The sequence below is a fragment of the Diprion similis genome, chromosome 14 (assembly GCF_021155765.1).
Source record: "Diprion similis isolate iyDipSimi1 chromosome 14, iyDipSimi1.1, whole genome shotgun sequence".
NCBI classification, from domain to species: domain Eukaryota; kingdom Metazoa; phylum Arthropoda; class Insecta; order Hymenoptera; family Diprionidae; genus Diprion; species Diprion similis.
Window position 1 is genome coordinate 235,259 of NC_060118.1, and position 21,005 is coordinate 256,263.

A 21,005-nucleotide genomic window follows, 5' to 3' on the forward strand; every position below is an offset into this window, starting at 1 on the left:
AAGAGCATCAGCATTAAATTCCGAGCGTTCTTTGCACAATCAATTTTTAATAACAAATGCTTCCCAAGCCTTTCCGAGTGACTATCTCAATAACTTGAGATTCTAACCTCAAAAATGCATGTGAACTACATCGCCGACAGAAACAGAGTTTGACAGCAGGGTCTCGGGGTGGCCAGACTGCACGGACGACGGATTTTAATTCGCGCATGCGCAGTTCCTGTTTAGTTTCTAGAGATGGTCCCGGTATATATATATATATATATATATATATATATATATACATATATATATATATATATATATACAATACGATTTGAAACGGCTACAGAAAAATTTCCACCTCGAATGCCTCTTTCAATAAATAAAGCCTTTTCGGGATCATCGAAAAGTTGTAAATTCACGTTTGTGTGTTTAAGCATCGCGTCAAAAGCAAGCCCCGGTGCCGTGTAGTAGTGCAACGGATCTAAATCGTATGTTTTAAAACAGCTAGCCCGGAAATTTTGGAAAATATCGGCAAGTAAAAGAACATCCGTCTTTAAATATTAATCGGAATAGGCACCCAAAGACTCTAAATGAAATTCTTCCTGAACATTTTTGACGTGCTCATAATCGGCGTCTGTGATATTCGAATTGCAGAGGTGTAAGTAGAATGATTCTCGGCAGGTAATTCAGTTTCGTCAAGTTTCTCCCAACAATCGACGTATTCGTGAGGGGAAACGCCTTTGCGGGTCATCAAGCTGAACTGCGCGGGATCATCGTAAAATTCACGTGTTATATGTATATCGACATCGCCTGAATACGAAGAAAGTTTATCAATACTGCTAGCCATAAATCGAAACGAATCGATGAATCTCAAATGCATCATCGTCCCATCAACCTGCTTCGTGAAGGATATATATTTTTCCTCATTTATGGGTAGCAGTGTAATCGCTCCGGGAAAAGTTGAAGCCAGGGATTTAATTAAAAAATGTGAATCGTAACTGGACAAATTGTGGAAAACTATTGGAATTGTCTGCGACTCGCTGAAATTCAAATTACACCGATTATGCGCCGGACCGCGATATTTACTCGTGAAGTGACAATGATCGTGGCACTTTTTCTCCTCGGGGGTAAACGGCTTTTCGCAGATGCGACAATTTTTTGCGCGCATGTGACGATCGCGTTGCACTTGGGTAAGAGACTCCATTGGAATTATATTTTTGATTCGTGACTCTACTTTAACCGATAAATCTTTAAGCTGCTGCATGAACCAATCTATGCAATCGGTGCCGCGTGTACTATGAAACTCCGATAAGGTCTCATCGTACGCCCAATGTACGTAGTATGCTACACTGTGCGGGATATGCTTTGGAATTTCATGTGTTTTATGGTTTTGAAATTCGTCTACAGGTTCGGATTTTAATATACATTCGAGATCGGCGTAAACAACAAACGGGACAGTGCCTTTGTTTTTGAAATTTTTCACCTTTAAATTTGAATTTTCAGATCTTGGGAATTCCATGCGCACTTTATTCAACATAATACAATCCTGCCGATGGTGGTCGTAGGCGTGTTTCACAGCGAAGTGGCATTGGCATCTGTCGCATAAAAACAGTTGGCCATTATGTTGAGACAATTGTTTGCTAACCAATCGCGAAAGATCTTTGATCCAAGCAAAGTGGAATCTTGGTGTGAATTCGCGATTCATATCATGCTCGGCACCATCACTACTTTCAAGCATTAGGAGATGAATCGTGTCAACGTTTGCGCTATGCAAATTTTTACTCAAATAAATTGGTACGATGACGCTTTTTGCGGATTTTGCATGATGCGAAAAAGTTTCGGATTCTATTGCATATACATTGATTCGCAAATCATTTAATTTCTCAAACTTTTCCGCATCATGCAGAGTAGCGGGGAATTTGATGCCTGTGCAGTCCAACTCTCGAATATATTGCTCATAGCTATGCATCGGGCTAACATTGATGTCGACCGGGTGGAGAGCTGCGGTAACGGCCTACAGAAGACATCTTTTATCCTCGTTTTTGACGTTGACCACCGCTTTCGTGCGTTGAATGTCCATGGGAAGCGTGGCGAATGTTGAAGCTCCTGCAGCGAGAGGCTGGTATCAGTTGATATTTACGGCAATATTGAAGATCTCGATCATACTCCAGCCGGAATCGCATTGTTCGAAGTCTTCGACCTTTGTTCTTTGCCTCCGTGAACCAGCCGTCTATATTACCCGATGTGAGGATCGTCACGTTAGATGTATTGAAGCTTTTAACTTCCGCAGCAACCTCGTCATGCTTGACGTTTTCAAATTTGCATGTCAATATCATGTTGACCTCCGCATTCCCCTCATTACGCTGTGCCAGCTTCAATTTTTCGACGATGATCTGCCGCGCATCGCTCAAAAAGACCTCCAAATCCTTATGACCAAGATTGGTTACAATGCCGGTGCGAATCCGGTTAGCAAAAGCGCTATCGACATCATCCCACTGTACACCCGCAGAACTGTCAATATTGCCGCCTGTCACCTGACCATGCTGTCGCTGTTGCTGCTGGATCTTTGCCACCCAGGATTGTATGAGGGAGATCTTATGTTGGATTTGCTGTTTCGCCCCCACACTCATTCTCGGCTGTTGAAGAATATCTCGCAAAACTAGTATATTTGCCACTCCAATACCAATCTAATGATTAAAGACATCGTGATTTCCTTCTCCGGGAGTTTGCTCGCGCAGCAAATCGTACGCCTCCCCCATCTGCTCGACGAGTCCCATGTATGCTTCGGCGGCCATAACTTTGACGTTGGTGACGATGATATTCTGAACTTTTCACTTTTTCACGTGTTGTGTAAGACTGATGAGTCTGCATTGGATGTGTTGCCCTTATGTCGAAGGATCCTGAGGGCGGGGTGGGGGGAGGGGGGGGTCTCCGCGTTCTGCAGCAGCAGCAGCTTCCAAGATGAAAATTGTGGTCAATCACGTCTGAGCCTGCACACCCCTACCCTCCCCTATCAGTGAAAAAAAAGTTGAAGATACCCAGTGGGAGAATCGGCTGGCGAGAAGCGGCTTCGAGCGGCATAGAGATGAATTCTGATCCCGAGACTCTTGACCGGGTGATTTGTGTTCATGGGACCTGATGAAAAGGGTTGTTCGGGAAAAGTCTTTTGAGAAAACGTAGCAGCAGTCAGTAATTATTGCACCCAGATGGTGAGATTTCGACTCTGCGACGAATAGCCAAGACTGAACCGCTTGGTAAATTTCTGCACAAGGTTATTGCGATGGTTCATAATGGTGCATAAACACATTTCCAAATATTTTGGCATGGTTTTAATGGAAGAGGACCGTTTCTACACGTTCGTTTCTACACGTGCCAATACCTAACAGTTCGTTTCTACAAGTGGCGATCCTACAAGTTCGTTTTTCCCGAAGAGTTCGTTTCTACACGTTGCGTTTCTACAACCGAGAGGTTCGTTTCTACAAGTGGCGATCCTACAACCGAGCGGTTCGTTTCTACATGTGCCCTTTCTACAAGCGACCGAGCGGTTCGTTTCTACAAGCGGCGCGACTACCGAGAGGTTCGTTTCTACACGTGCCGTTTCTACACGCGACCGAGCGGTTCGTTTCTACAAGTTTCCAACTAGTTTTTTGATATTAAAGTACGGTAGTATTCGATTCGGAACCATGTCTAGAAAGTTTTTCAAAAAATTCAGGATTCGCAAAAAAAAATTACAAAAGTTGTAAATAATTTAGTAGAAGAAAAAGGCGTTTAGTTTTTTGCAAATATCTCAAAAACCGTTGCAGATATTGGAAATGTAAAAAAACATTCTGAAAGAGCAGGAAATTTCCTGCGAGAACGTCCTAACTCCCGGAGCTCCTCCACCAATATTTATAATTTTAATTCGGAGGTAAAAATAGGGCTGAAAACGGGCGATGGAGCGATGTGACGATCGTGCGCTCGGCAAGATTCGCTCATATTTGCAACAAAAACTTTTTTAACCCATTAAATATGGATATAAAGGAGGAAAAAATTCAGGTACCATTGAGACACATAAATCAAGAATAATCCGTACAGAAAAAAAGTTGTTCCACAATTTTTCAATTAATCATTGTGACGTTGCACCCCGCGTGCACGTCACAATAAGCCCCAAACCCGCGGAGCGGGGCCGAACAATGCCGAACCGGCCCGGGCGCACCCGAAGACGCGCCGGGCCGGCCGGAGAAGGCACTCTTGTGCCAGCCACGTACGCCGCCGGACGCATCGAAGACCCAGCAACGAAACGAAAAGGTCAGCTGATCTGATTCCACTTCACCACACACCAACCACGCTCCGCACCGCCACTGCCAATCACTGCATCCAAACAGTGCATCTCCCTCAGATCCCCTCACACACGCCCCCCCGCTCCCCATACACATCCACACACTCACACACACACCCACCCCTTTCACTCACACGTTCATTAGCAATAATTCATTAGTTTTTAAGGATTTAGATTTAAGAAGCACGCTAACCGGCTGGGGCGTGACCAGCCGCCACGCGGGACCGACCCATTTGTCAAGTAGCCATTAAGATCCATCCAATATTAAATACACGATACACTTTATTTTTCACAACGCCGGCACGTGCAGTCACTCTTCCCCGTCTCTCGTCTCCCTCCTCTCTCCCCCCAAATAAGTGCGAGATTCACCTCCCGTCACATCATGCTCTTGTTAATCAAGTTATTTTTACAATCTGTGAACCGATATTAAAACCCCTGTGACTTTCGAACTAAGAACCGGAAAATTGTTTCGACTTGTGTAATCCATTCTTCAAAGGGTTTGAAAGAGATCTCCGTTCGTAAACTTTTTCAATTTCGATTTTTCATGTTTTAATCAAGAATTTAAGGAATGAAAATGTTAAAAAATCAAATAGAGCTACCAAAAAAACTTATTTTCAAAATGTTTCAATTGTTTGGATTTCTAATCACTGAAAACTGTACGAGAATAAGTTTTTGAAATTTTTCACTCCGACTTTGAAAAAAATTCTGATAAACAACTGCATTGTTTATGACATTGTCAAAATTTTGTTTCTGACAACTAGATCGTCGATAACAACAACGATTTTTGAGATAAAAATCGTTTCTTAAAACCAATTCCCTATGATTCAAAAACACATCCTTTAATTAACATTTCTTTTTCATGGCTAAAAATCATTATTGAGGAACCATTTTTTCTTGAAAAATCATCATTCCCAGTGCTCATTTATATTGTGACAAAAAAAATATTTTTTGTTCATTTCCTAATTATTTATGTAATAAACAATCTGTTATAAACATATGTACATCCACACTATATTTTTTTTTAAATACTGCCAACAGAATGAAAACAACGAAGCAGGACTTTTCGATGAAAATATTTTTTTCCTATTTTTCACATAATTTCAAACCTTCTCGTGTCTTCGAGCTTGCCACTTTTTTTTTTTTTTTTGTTATTTATCATTGCGATGCGAATAACTTGTAAAATATTACCAATACGGCAGAGACAGTCGAGATCTTTTTTATACACTATTAAATAACACATAAATTGAGCTTTTATTCGAAGATCTAACTCGATTATTTATTGACTTATTTGCATTTATTTATAAAAAAAGAAAACACGGAAACATTGTTTTCCACCTCTTGATCTAAATTAAAATTATGAATATTGTTGGTAGAGTTCCGGAGTTAGGACTTTCTCGTAGAGAACGCCCTGCTCTTTCAGAATATTTTTTTACATTTGCGATATCTGCGATAGTTTTCGAAATACTTGCGAGGAACGACCCCCCCCCCCTTCTCCTTTTTTTTACTAAATTATTTATAACTCTTGCAATTCTTTGTTGCGAGTCTTGAATTTTCTCCAAAAGTTTCTAAACGCGATTTCGAATCGAATGACACCTCAACGATATTTTTAGGAGAACAGTAACTGAAAATCGTGAAAAAGGCGCTCGCTGACTAGTCTATTTAATGGGCATTGATGCTACTATCCGATGAAAAATTCGTATCATTTTGCCAGGCAGACTGGACAAATTTTACGTATAATATTCAAAACAATTTAATCATTTTCTGAACAAAAGTTAATGAATATATCATCGTTGCACGTCAATGAAAAAAGATTAAACAACAAGATTTCACCCGGATCTGTATCCGCTTGTTCTCGCATCCAACATTATTTTGAAAATGATCACCATGGCGACCCTAGCGAAAATAGTCAGGCTATTTACTAGTGAAAATTGCGGTAAGAATGTAAATTTTTCCCCAATGATAGATAGTCCGGCTTGGAACCACAGTGCGAATATGAAAGGTGAGAAGGTGAAAAGTGAAGTTTTGTATTTATTATTGACTAATCGTAAGTTTCCATCTCATGGTTGAACGTCACGTACGTGATCCGAACGCAAGGGTTCAAGAAACTATAAAAAAAAAAATTCAAACATAATTGCTCGCAGGGGATGTTATTTTTATATTCATTTATTTATTGTGCAGGTACACGAGGTATATATTTCGTACAATATACATATGTGATATCGTCGGACGAAAACGGCTAAGTAAAACGTTTGCAAAATGAAATACTTCTTGTACGATAAAACCGTAATCAGTCCCCTTGACTACAGGACTGAAAAGTATTCTCGTTGGTCAACTATACATTTATTTGTATGTACATCCATATACATCATACCTGGTACTTATTCATTTACTTATTTATTTAGTCATTTATTTTTTTAAACAGAATACATGTCTTCATATTTTACATTAAATTGTTGCAACCCAATTCTTCGATTCATTTTTTTTGGTTGTTTTTATCACTTGAAATCTTAAATTCGCTAGACAGGCAATAGAAAAGACTCAAAACTTTTATACAGCTATTCTCACCACTTAAAGTTTTACTTCTTTGTGGTACCTGGATAATCTTGTCTCTTGTTATACTGTCAGAGTTTGAAAACTAACTATTTCATATATTTGAAATTTACTCATACCAGATAATTCGCAAGTATAGAAGCTACGGCAAGTAAAATTCTATAGAGGTAACATTGTTACCTGTACATAGAGGCTGGTATAACATTATCCCACATTAAACTTAAAAACTAAATAACAAAAATACTTACTACTCAAGACTATTCGGTACTGCCTAGGTTCCATAAAATTTCACAAGTTCAACGTTTATTACATTTGTTGTTGGAGTAAATAAGGAAAAATTATAACTTTAGTATATCTATGAAGCACTTAGGAATATTTCCAGTTCACTTTTAATAATGTCTTTCCTAACAGTCAAGGTTTTAAGTTCGTTAGGCAGTTTATTGAATACTTTGATAGCTTCCGTATGATTTTTTTTTTTTCATCACTTATAATTTTACTTCTTCTGGGTAATCGTGTACTCTTGGACCTAGTGTTTCGTTCATATTCTAAAAACATATTGTAGTTTGGACTATTAGCACGAGGCTCAGTAGAGTTTTATAAAAAATACTAGATATTCAGTGTTATTTACAAGGTGTTCAACGTGTTTGTCCAATTTCAAATTGAAATCAAATACGATGCATACCAAAATATTTACAACTTTCCCTCTCTTCAATATTATTGTTGAATAGGCTTCTTTGCTTCAAAGCCTTAGTGTCGATCAAACTGTTCCTGTTAAATGTATTAGCAAAGTATTCGCTCTCCATACTATTGTTTCCGGAGCGTCTAGGTTTCCTCTATGCGCATAGTTATAAAATTAATTAATTTTGATTTTGGTATTTCATGCGATCTGTACGTAGGTGAGATCTCCAGATTGCAGTTATTATCAATTTTGATACAAGAATCAAGTATTTCGAGCGTATCTATGTCAATAGCTTCAGTATCCTCAGCATATCATCTTTAATGCTCACGAATATCCGATTTATTTATCTTTATTTTATCGTAGAACATTTGAAATCCAGTCAATAAAAAATATCCGTCGCAATTCAATGCCCATACGTTATATCACAGTATATATATATATATGTAGGGTCTTGAGGAATGTGAGGCGAACCAACAACACACGAGACGAGTGGTATGAGGAATTAAAATTGACAAAGAAACTTTATTCAAATATACAGAAAAGAATAGATACTGGATTAACGCATGTCTGTCTTCCACGGTGGCTCGGCGTCGACTGCCGTGAACCGGCTCCCTACTCGTCCTCGTCCCCACTCTCGGGCGACCGCTCAGTCTCGTCTATGCTGGGCCGCGGGCCCCGTCCCACATTCGGCCTCTCCTGCCATTCTCCGGTCTCCGGAGAGTAAACCTCGAACGGCTTCATTTGATCGGCTGACGATGTCGTTATTCGTGGACCCTCTCCATCGGTTTGTCGGATCATTTCATATCGATCGAACCCCTTGACTCGGGTCACCTTGTATGGACCCAAATACTTGTCTTTCAATTTGGAACCTGGACCGAATTGCGTCCGTTTTATTGCGATCAGGTCACCTACGTGATATTTCCTTGCTGGCTTGGAACTTCGATCATGCGCCCTTCGGTTCTCTTCCTGGATTTTGCCAATGTTCTCTTTTGCAAGAGCTCGTAAGTTATCTCGTTCTTCGTCGAATTGCAATATTACCTCCTTTTCTATTAAATCGAGTATTTCGACGTCTTCTTTTTGTCTCATTTTTACTCCAAAGAGTACTTCGAATGGGCTCAAACCCACACTTCGCTGGAAAGTACTGTTGATGGCACACTGCACCTTGTCGACGTGTCGATACCATCGATCCGGATTCTCATGCGCCAACTTCGTCAAAATCGGAATAATTATTCGATTTATCCTTTCGACTTGGCCGTTCCCCCTTGGGACACCCGTCGTGATAAGAATGTGATCAATATTCTCTTCGATACAATACTCTTTGAACTCTGCTGATGTAAACGCCGTCCCTCGGTCGCTGACGATTCGTTTCGGGTTTCCGAACACCCTCTGTTGACACTTCAATCGGTCCAGAACCTCGCCTGTCTTCGTCGTCTTTGTCGGATAGATCCAAACGAATTTGGAGAACCCATCGACTACTACAAATAAATATTTGTACATCTTTGACGTTGCCGTCATCGGTCCCAGATGGTCGATGTGATACGTCGCAAACGGGATATCGCCTTTCGGTATTGTCTGCAGCTCTCCCTCCTTCTTTCCTCGTTTTCCTTCAGCTAATATACACCGCACGCAACAGGTCACGTATTTTTCGAGTTTTTCTTTCAAATTAGGGATGTAATACTCCGCTTTAATACTCTCGAGCATCTTTTTAACTCCAAAATGCCCGTTCTCGTGCGTCTTCCGTATTACTTCCTGGCACATATTTGTCGGTAGTACCACGACATTTTTATCTCCTACTCGTTTCATTAAGATCCCATTTTCGCACGAATAGTCTTCGTAAGGCTCCGTTTCGAGGACCTTCTTAATCACGTGTAGCCTCTCTTCGTTGTCTTGCTCCTTCCGTATTACCGGCGTGATCTTGTCCTCGACGATCATCACTGGATATCGACTCAACGCGTCCACGTGCTTGAGTCGAGTCCCCGCTCGATGCTCCACCTCGTAGTCGAACTCCTCCAACATCAAGGCCCACCTCGCGACCTTTGGCGATATATCGATCTTACCCAACGTTTTTTGGAGTGCCGAACAATCGGTAACCAACTTGAATTTAATTCCGAGCAGATACACTCGAAATTTTTTGACTGCGTGTATCACCGCCAAGGCCTCGAGTTCATACGAGTGTCGCTTCTTCTCTGCATCCGACGTCTTACGGCTTGTGAAATACACAACGTGGAAATGGTCGTCTTCTTCGCTTTTTTGGAGCAAGGCAGCTCCATAGCCTTCTTTACTCGCGTCAGTGTGCAGCTCCGTAGTTGCATCAGGTCGATAAATTCGTAGTATCGGTTCACTCACCAACAGCTGTTTCAATCGTTCGAATGCCTCTTCTTCTTCGACTCCAAAACGGAATCTTTGATTGTTTTTCAATAGCTCCGACAACGGTTTTGCGATCTTGGAGTAGTCACGGACAAACTTTCGGAAATATCCGGTTAGTCCGAGGAAACTCTGTACCGCCTTCTTCGACGTTGGCTTTGGAAAACTCTTGACTGCTTTGACTTTCGACGGCGATGGACCAACGGTCCCTCCCTCGATGACATGTCCGAGATACTCCACGCGATGCTTCAGAAACGCGCACTTCTTCCAGTTCAGGGATAATCCTCTTTCTGCCGCGACCTTCAACGTCTCTTTTAGGTTAGTCAAGGCTTCGTCTTCGTCTTTGCCCGGCACGATCAGATCGTCCACGTATGTGAAAACGATATTTCGCCGGATTAGATCCCGAAATACCTCGTCGATGAATCGTAAAAATGATGTAGGACTGTTGCACAATCCGAACGGTGTTTTTACGAACTCGTATTGCCCGTCTGGCGTAACGAATGAAGTATACTTTCGACTTTCAGGTGCAACGGGGACATGAAAGAACCCGTTCTTTAAATCGAGCACCGAAAACACCCTTGCGCCTGCGAGAGCGTCGATCCTGTCGTCAATGAGTGGCATCGGGAACCGATCTCGTGCTATCTTTTTGTTCAATTGTCGATAATCGACACATACTCGATACTCGCCGTCCTTCTTCGGAACAATCACGACCGGACTTGAGTATTTACTCTTACTCGGCTGAATGATCCCTTCTTTCAACCATTCTTCGATTTGTTTGTCCAAAATAATTTTTTCTTTGACAGCCAGTCGTCGAGGTCTCAAACAGACCGGCGTGTCATCCTGGAGCACAATCTTCGTCTCGACGTCCATCACGACCTCTTTCTTTGGCACATGACCTTCGATGACCTTCTCGATTTCCTCACGATATCGATCGTCAACGTCAATAGCCTTCGTGTCGATCAGATTCACGAGCCTCAGCTCACGAAATGCGTCGTCGACCTCCTCTTCTTTGTCATTCGTTTCAGCTTTTCTCCGCTCGATCTCGTCATCTCGGTTTTCGTCTGTTTCCAATTTTCTAATCGTGATCAATCCTCCTCGTATGATCACCTCCATCTGTCTGGTAAACTTTTTCCCCACAAGCATGGTGTGACTCATGGCGTAATCAGGAACAACGTAAATATTTCCGTCGTACTCATCTCCGTGTATTTTCACCGTCGCGCGAAAAACTCCGTCTGACTTTACTCGCGCACTCCCGAATCCTTTGAACGTATTCGCGGTCTCTTGCAGCGGCGGGCTGCCTATTTTTCCGTATTCACTGCGTCGCAATAACGTATAGTCCGTACCGGTATCAATCATCGCACGTATTTTCACATTGTTCAACTCGACCGTAATCTCGTCGTCCGTTGACGAACGAGTCACCACGTTTACCGACTTCGCGTTCCCGTCTTTCGTTTTTACGCGTCCGTCACATTTCGCCGCGATATGCCCGAATTCATTGCATTTAAAGCACTTCGGTCCTTCGTCCTTTTTCGGACAGTCACGCGCGAGATGCTCGTTCGAGCCGCACCCGAAACACCTTGTCTCTTTGTCGCCTTTCCGCTTGTCACTACTTTTGTCACTTTTATTGTCTTTCATCACTACTTTCGACTTACTTTTCTGCGTCTTACCGTCAGTCTTTTCTTTCATCCGGTCGTACCGCTCGAGATTTCTTCTGAGGTCGCCAATCGTACACGCACTATACAAGATTGACTTTGCTGCTTCATCGTCTTGTATCCCGTCGATGATGTACTGCATCACGGCTTCCTCTTCGACGTCACCTTGACTCGCGATTGTGCTCATGGCGTAAACATACTGCCTCGGCGTTTCGCTCGCCTGTCTCTTTCGCTTTGACAGCTGTAAATGCACCATGGCACTGTTCACCTTTGTTTCGAATTCCTTCATAAGACTTTTCTTCATCGCCCTCCACGTTGTCAGTCCCTTCTGTAGCGCGATATATTGTTTCGCGGAACCTTTTAACAATCTTTTTGCGTAAATCACTTTCTGCAAATCATTCCACTGCAACAACGTCGACATGTCTTCAAATTCACTAATCCACTTTTCGACTGACAACTTGTCGTCACCGGAGAAATGAGAGATGCTTCCCTCGACGTCTTTTATTGTAAATAAGTTCGGTATGTTATCCGCAGGTCTCTCCGTGCGGATCGTCCTTCTTTGTTTTCGCGCGTCGTTTCGCCTGGCTCCGCGCGGCGCTTCTTCTTCTTCGTCCGAGTTCTCCTCGTGATGGGATGATGCGTTTGACATCGCGTCGTTCCCTTCTTTGTCGACCGCTTCGTCGGTATCGATTTCTTCTTCGTCAGTCTCTGCATTTTCTTCTTTATCGACATCCCCGCCTGTATTGACTTCTTCATCGATTTCTTCGTCCTCTTCTTGATCGGTATCATCGTCCTTGCATTGGTTCCAACGACTTAATAATTCGGCTTTATTGCCCGTGGTCGGTAAACCTAATCTTCCCAACTGCTCTCTCAGCTTGCTTACTGTTGGCCCTGCCGTCTTTGGCGTTGAGAACGCGAGCGTCTTTTTCTTCGCGCCTCCCTTCGCTTCGGCCATTTTCCTTGTTTTCGTTCTGCTCTCTTTGTTCGTGCTTGCCTCAGCGTCACTGCTGCTTGCACGCGTCTGCCGTGTTTCCCCTTCCCGCGCTGGCCGCGCGTCTGTTTCGCCTTGGTCTTCCTCCGCCATTGTTCTCGATTTTTCCGAAGCCATCTTTCACGTCTTTTCAGCTTTTATGTCTTTACTTCTTGCAACTGCTTTTCGACACTGCGTCTTTTCGATTTGACAACTTTGCGACTTTATATCCTTTGACTCAACGACTTTTCGACTTACAACTTTACGACTTTTGAATCAAAAGATTTTCGACTTGACGACGTTTCAAATAGACACCTTTTCGACTTAGCAACTTTCGACTTTACGACTTAACACCGTTACGACTTTTTGGTTTCCACACCGACACCTTTTTGTCTTTTGAGTCGACACAGTTTCCGACTTAATCCCGTTCCGGTTTTTCGACTTTTTCTCCGCAATCTCACTTTCACTCACACCTCTGCTCGAGGTCACGGTTCAGCTCGACATCTCAATGTTATCCCGGTTGAGCCCCCATATGTAGGGTCTTGAGGAATGTGAGGCGAACCAACAACACACGAGACGAGTGGTATGAGGAATTAAAATTGACAAAGAAACTTTATTCAAATATACAGAAAAGAATGGATACTGGATTAACGCATGTCTGTCTTCCACGGTGGCTCGGCGTCGACTGCCGTGAACCGGCTCCCTACTCGTCCTCGTCCCCACTCTCGGGCGACCGCTCAGTCTCGTCTATGCTGGGCCGCGGGCCCCGTCCCACATATATATATATATATCACAGTGCATACTTCGTCCACGAGTAGTATTTTTTTCAGTCTTGTAAATTTGTATCTTATGAGTTAACGTTGCACGAAATGAAGACTAAATGAAATTGAGCATACAGTAACATATTGCACGTAATTTGGGAATCAGACTCTTGCAGAGACAGAGGGGAACTATAACAAACCAGAACTAACTGAGACTCCCCCCGTTTCAACTTCCTCTGCCACCGCCTTGTCGTCGAACATTTAGCCCAGTCGCAATGAACCAGGAGAAAAAAAAACCCGAAATTGCACGATTTCAACACCACAATTTAATTTTTCTGATCCTTGGGGGAGTTGGGAGGGAAGGTGAGGCATCGATAGTCTATGACAGGGTGACTAATATCAATCGTAGACAAAAAAATTGTTACAAGCGAAGCTATAGAGAATCAGATTTCCTATAAGTCCAGTTCTCAGCACTTCAAAAAAAAGTTAAAAATAAACGAGTTATGTGACGAAAACTAATTCCGATGAACCCCTCGTCCCAGAAACAAATTCCCTCTCAACATTCGAAAGGGTGGCCAAACCTTCGGAAGACTGATAGCCAAATCTGGATTTGAACTAACAATTAGCCCCCCCCCCCCCCCCCCCCCCCCCCGCCACACCGCGCGACTAGAAATATAAAATTGTGGTGTTTTTGTGGTGCAAATTCCCAGTAGATTGGGCTAGTTTGAAATGATGAACACGCTCCCCTCAATGTTCGCCCTGCATATTGGGCAGCGCTCGCCGACTTGCCAGGCGCAATCCGCGCAGCAACAATGATGCCCGCACGGCAAAAAGGCATGGGTTGCGGCATCCTGCAGGCAAACGCAGCACAAGCCTCGTTCCCGCACCCCGCCATTGACCCTTTCCACTTCCGGGATCGCCTTTACGGGGTGGAAAGGTACCGGCTCCGCTGGCACCGCAAATATTTCAAAATCGTCCTCCGGTACGTGGAAGACATCCTCATCTCCTGAAACAACATGTAAGTGTCGATAATTACGTGAAGATGTATGAGTGACCAGCATGTACATAATCGGTGTGTTGAATCGGTTGAATGTGAAATTAAATATTAAAGCCTGCGGTAGTGGCGGCAGTGAAGAAGAAGGGGACGGGGGGTCGCCGGAATTGTGAGTATAGGCATATGGAAATCGCAAGAGAATGAACCAAAACGCATCAACTCCCTTCTATTTGCAGGAAATTTGTTAAATGCCGCAGTCTCCTCATTCAGCCCGGCTAGATGAGCCCACGTCACGAAAAGTAGCGTGACGTAAAAATAAAAAAAAAAATCACCTTCTTCCAAATTTCTGACAGACAAGCCGTAATCGTTGATAGTGGGAGGGTCCTACCAGGCGTTAAAACTTTTCAAGGAGCAGATGAACCTCGCTTGTGGGCTTACCATCCTCCAACGCGACCAACTCAACGGGGGGTTGGTGCTGCTCCCGTTCCACAGCCGGCGCTACGGCGTCGTCTTCAGCCCTGGCAAGCGGGGCTCTGGGTCCGTCGCCACGACCACGCGGGTTCGGGGCCGCACGACCACGTCTGCCACCATGTCGAACTGTGAAAGAAAAACGAGGCGAATATGTTATGCGCATGGCAGCACGTGACAAACAGTTCGTACGGTGATCGCAACATCGATATCTGGGCAGTGGTCAGAAAATTTACCTGGCACCTCGAGTACAGTTTCGCCCGGATTCATAAGCCCGGGCTCGACCAACTCCACATCCGGCACTGCATCTGCAAATGACATGATCGGTAATGTTGTTATAGATACGGTTAAGCCAGCTAAACCTAATTTCCAATCAATCGGTTACCAACCTTCCCCTGCCACGTTCTGAGGTCCGACAAGAACACCCGTCGGTGCCCGGGTCGCACAACGCCTCAAAAATTCCAGCAACGTGAACCTTAAAAAAGAACATGAGGGTTAATCCAAATCGAGGTAAGGCCCAGCAGAATACTGGAATAACGGAGGTAATCCTAACTCGGATTCAATGTATGCTACTCGGCTATCAGCACCGTAGCCTGAGAATCTCGAGAGATTCTCTCGGTACATCGGGCTAAATCGTAAAAACCAGACACCAAACTGCGCATGCGTGAAATCGTTTGAACTTCATCAGCAGGCAAGGAACGCTTATCGCGCTTAACGATATCGCACGTTTGCAGGTCGCTGTGTGGTTTTAATATGTAGCCTATCCTTATGTCTCAATCTATAAAGAGAGTGAACTATTCTAAATCTGAAATGGCATTACCTCCCAACGCTGAGGTCCAGCTGAGCATCCCTGATTAGGGCATCTCGATTCATGTTTCGGATTGTGCGTGGTCGCCTGGCACGCTCCCCATTTCGCAGCCTGGTCAGGGCGATCGCCTGGTTGAGGATCAGATCCTTCAAGTGTTCTGTGCATTCAAATTCAAGGCGATTTGTAAGTGTTTCACCGACGCTGGATATGGAATTGGCGATCGTGGATTGAGATCATGGAAGAAAATCCATCAAAAAAAAAAAGGACAAGACCCCGCTTTTCTTTTGGATCTCCCTCTTTGGTATCTACTTTTCGTTCCGAGGCAATTTTGATGGAATTGATGGAAAATGTGAATATTGCAAGCGATTCAATTGTCAGAAAAAACCGAACATCTATTACTTTGAAATTAATTTCTGAAGCTGACGAAAAAAAAAAGAATTTGCAGTTCTAAATTCTTTAGCCTTAAGATCTATAGGAGTTACTGAATTCCTGAGTCTCATTATCGATTTCATTATTCCGACTTCCCGCAAATCTCTCATAAGAAAGTCAGACCCACAACCAAAATTTTTATCAGATGGAAAAAAAAACAACACTCGCAGATCTTGAGATTCGGGGCTGGCAATGTTTCAACAGTTTCAAGAACCTCTTTTGAAATAACAAGCGTTTGCTTGTTTTGACAACAATGTTTTCGCAGGAGTATACAATCCGTCCCTCACAGTTTTAGTGATACTTTCTTCTGTTACCAAACTGCGATATCAATTCGTGAAAAACCACGTGAAAAAACAACTCGCTAAGAAGTTGGCCAAGTCTTTTAAACATTTTCTTTCGGAATTCGGTATCTCCTGAAGCACAAAAGCGCTCCCACATATAAACGAATTATAACATACCAATAAACCTCCAGACGTTGGAATGGAGACCCCGAAGCTTCCGTCTCGCTTCATTCTGGAACGATTCCACCAGGTTGTTCGTTCGAGACGGACAACCGTGGACGCTCACGATTCCCGCAAGGGGGCCCCATTGGGTCCTGAGGTACCGCATAAACTGGAGGACCGCCGGATGATTGGCCGCGATTTCATCGGCCGCATCTGTCAATAACGCGAGCCCCTCCTGAAATCGGTCAGCCGGAGCAAGCGGTAGTGACATGGCCATCGCCAACGCGGTTATGGGGGCGTCCGACAGGCCTAGGCGTTTCCACCTTCGCTCGAGAGCCTGACAGTGATGTGAATTTCCAAAGAATAAGCAATACAGTCACAACCAACGTCCAGAATGCGATACAAGCGTCACGACATGTTTTACCTGATTAAAATGAAACCAGCACCCATGAAGCGCAGCGTTGGGGAAAACATCCCGGACGGCAGACATCGCGGCACGTTCATAATCCCCCATCACAAACCTCAAGTTTGCAGCCAGCCCTGGTGCCAGTTCAGCGAGTCTCGCAAAAATAGCGCGATATAAGACCCTCGTGCGTGCGCCGCACAATACATAAACAGCGGCAACACCCTGTAAAATATTTTTCACAATAGCTCGTATTCGATTGTCAATCTAATATATCGTATAAGAAAGGTGGCAGAAAAATTTGGGACGTACAGCATCCATTACCCGCATGCGTACGATATAAAGCTGCGCGATGGCTGGAACATACGGTGCGACCTGCAATTATACATGCAATTATTTCTAACACCAAATCAAATTTTTTAAATAATTAATCAAACTAGTTATACCCCACTATGCCTTGCCCTTTGGCTACGATTAACAACTACAGAAGTTGAAGCGCTGCTATACCCGAGTAAGTTCCCACATCGCTGTAGGTTTCCAGATTGCTCTTTAGCAAAAAAATGAACATATAATTTTTTCTCCACCGATCAAGAATTTAGGCGTTATGGAACGGCTTCTGCTTAACGCGTATAAATTAATTTGAATCCGTAGAGGGTTGTCTCTCTTTACCATTTTACCGACAGGGCAAGCAAGTTGAAAAAAAATTTAAACCGATCTTTACAGATAGTGCCATTTCATCACTTGTAAATTGTCGTCCGACAGTAATATTACTTCGTTCAGGAGTGATACGAAAACTAGCATCAGAGCATTCAGCCCGTTAATTACGGATCTAACATGGATGAAAATGAATTTCGGGATGAATATACCACGACTGATCGGTCCATACGGAAAGACTTTTCTGCGACTCGATGAATTTCTTGCAAGGTAACTAATCGTTAGTCCTGGCTGCGGTATTATGCCTTATTACGAAATCAGCTGATTTTCTCAGCATTTTATATTGCATTTTACACCTTGGTGAACTTCTTAGCGCAGGTTACAAGTACATTTTGATCGTTTCAGCGCTGATAGGTATTCTTTCCGTTTTACCTTGAACGTCCCGTCGATGTAAATTTCGCCGCAAGTTTCTAGCGCCTCCAGCATTGGGATGCTGGCGAAAATCAGGGCGACCGAGCCATCATCCCCCTCTACCAGGCCACGGTACACCTCTGCTGTCGCCTCGTAGGTGGTGAGAGCAACCCCAAGGTCGCGCAAGCTCCCCGGTATCAGCGGCCTCACTTTTGCACGAGCTCGGTGCATAGCGCTCTTCATTGAATTGTAGAGCAGTCCCGGCGCAACTATCGGATTTCTGAATCCAATTCAAAACTCGGATGAGAAATAATCCCTGCCGGTTAATAATGCCCTGCCACACGTACGATATTTTTCGCAGGAACATTTTTCCGATAGCAATAATCACCGCATAATATCGACACTGAATTGAGCCCTTCAGTAATTGATGCAAATTGTACAATGAATTGGAAACAAACCTTCTACACACGGTGTCGAATATTTCTTTTAACGAAATATTCGTCTCGGCAGCCATCTCGAGCATCTCGCGACGCATTCGGGCCTCCTCTACGATCGTCAGGTTCGGTTGGTGACCGGCGTGGGCAGTGCGCACATGGACGCGACCATCCCCGTCGACTCGTACGGCTCCCTGACATCCCGTTCTCGAACGTGTCGAGCAGCGGAATTTTTCTGGGTATGTCGTATCGACATGGTACTCGTACCCGTCGTGAACCCACCGTGAGGTGTTAAAACGCTTCCCGGGGATTTCTTCCATCTATATACAAAATGCAAATAATTCTCGGGAATAGTTGAATAATCAGAGTGGCAGAACCCATTGTGAAACATGAAAAATTATATGTTCTTAATTTTGGTCCATACGTAACTTCAAATATTACAAAATCGAACTTATGGTCGTTCGATCGGAATTTTTACATGTTCGAAGAAAAAAAAAAATTGTTTTTTGTTCGCGCAGACAGGCTTAAAGGTTTAATTTAGGGATAAAAATAAGCCCCTTAAAATTTCAGCTCTTAACATTAATATTGAAATGCTCCGCATCGCACTTTTCTGTTTGCCATAAGAATAACACGGGAAAAATGTTTTTCGCTCCTTCAGATTTCCATAACTAGCTAACGACGCGTCGTATAGAAAATTCACGGACAAATTTTCGGAGGGAATTAAACGCTCTATAAAAAGTTCTCGTGTTATTTTTCGATAAATCTGCTCTTTCAAAAGTTATTTAGGGTCAAAAATTGACCCTTGTAACTCTTGAAAGAGTAGATTTATCAAAAAATGACTAAAGACTTCACGCGGATAATGTCACGAACACCAAACGAAAAAGACAAACAAATAGATCGATATACATGACTTGACGAAAGTTAATAGTTCAATCATTCATTTAATGACAAATTTTTTATTTCGCCTACATTTTCCTCAAATTGTATTACATTACGAGATGACCGATCACTTCAGAATCAATTAACGAGATACGTAACGCCTTACCGTGTTGAAAAAAATGGTCAGAATCCCGCGGATCGCGTTAATCGACGCACGACAATACGCCGCAACCCGTTACCCGATTCGGAAGAGGGGCGGCGATTGCCACCAAAGACCCCGCGCGCGGCCGATTTCTCTTGGCCGATTGGCAGACTCGGCAGATTTCTCCGTAGGAGATAAGCGCAGATACATTCTTCAGATTAATACACCACTTGCAGGGCGTTTCGAAGGATATCTCAGTTTTTTCCCAAAATTCATCAGCCGGTCTAGCATAGTTTTTAAAAAGCCTGTTTCAAGGTACTTACCGCAAAACAAAAATCTCCTCCGCACTCTCCCAGTTACACCGGTGAATGTGTTTAGCTCTGAAAAGGGCTGTTTTTTGCGTGTGTAAATAAATTTACAGAAACGCGTAAAAAATAACAAAAAAAGCACGAGAATTTAAATGAATTTACAGGAACGCGGAGAAAAAAGAAAACTGAATTGAAGTGAATTTACAGGCACGCGTAGAAAATGAAAACTAAAAAAAAAAACGAGATTGAAAAAGCGTTGAAACAATTAAAGTTATGAAGCTAACGAAAAAAAATGATTTTACTGCAAAACGTAATAAAGCAAAAAGAAACTACTGGAAGATCGTGAAGCGATGAAACAATGAAACTTATGAGGTTGAATGAATTACGAAAAATAGAAGGCAAATGCACAAAAAGAACTTATAGATCACACGCTGTTAGTCTTACGCTAGATAGGAGCTAACTGACGCCGCGGATCCGATCTCCCGCCACCGGTATTGCGGGTGCTCCATCCCTTGACGACCTAACGAATGTTACCTTAGTTACCAATGAGAGAGCTTTAATTTGCGTAAACATATTTTTTCTCTTATTCTTCATCCTGATCGACGGTTGGGATGTCTAGGGGGCTGCGGGGGGGGCGAACCGGCACCTGTGGCAGCGTCGCGAAAATACAGCCACGCAACTACAATGTATCTCGCTCGGCCGATCTCCGGGTATTTTAAATCGAAGTTATTTAAAATTTCGAAATGTCAAAAATAATGCCATCGTGTCATTTTAAATTTACGGTGAGTGAAATTGAAAAAAATGGTGTCTAAAAATCTTTTTTTCTCAAAGCCGTCTAAATTTCAGTTGTTAATCGATTTATTTTTCTTTCAGCTGATGATCATTTTCCAAGTGTGTGGATTCAAGTTCTTAATTATTCGCAGTATCTAGATGAGCCATTAACTTTTCAAACTTTTTTATTAAACTTCGAGATATCGATATTCCATTTGTTATAGCCCTGGAACGAATTTTTGGGAAACAAAAATTTTGGGACTTTTTTTTACAAACCGAACACCTTTCTGACCGACACATTTTCGATTTAGATGAATTTTTTTTCACGGGTTTTATTCTACATTAAAAAAAAAATAATATTATCTATTAGAAAGTGAGACTTTATGAAAAATTGAACGAAAAAATAAATAATAATAAATATTATGGTGGCAAATAAAAAATCTGATTTATTAGGATTTCAATACATTATTATTAGTTAATGAGTACCTTGTTCTGCATCCCAGCGTGCAATATTTACTTTTACTTTTAATATGTACGGGGTGTCTAAATTGCCTTCACGGACTAGCCAACGTGACACCTCCCTAA

General features: G+C 42.9%; 1 long non-coding RNA gene across 1 annotated transcript; it reads right to left on the bottom strand.

The window, feature by feature from the left end:
* Positions 1 to 1,334: 1,334 nt before the first annotated feature.
* On the bottom strand, positions 1,335 to 20,736 carry LOC124414672. Its single transcript, XR_006930054.1, has 3 exons — positions 20,669 to 20,736; positions 11,513 to 11,521; positions 1,335 to 1,345 (listed from the first exon to the last, which is right to left on the bottom strand). It is a non-coding gene; the product is annotated as an uncharacterized LOC124414672 (long non-coding RNA).
* Positions 20,737 to 21,005: the final 269 nt, after the last annotated feature.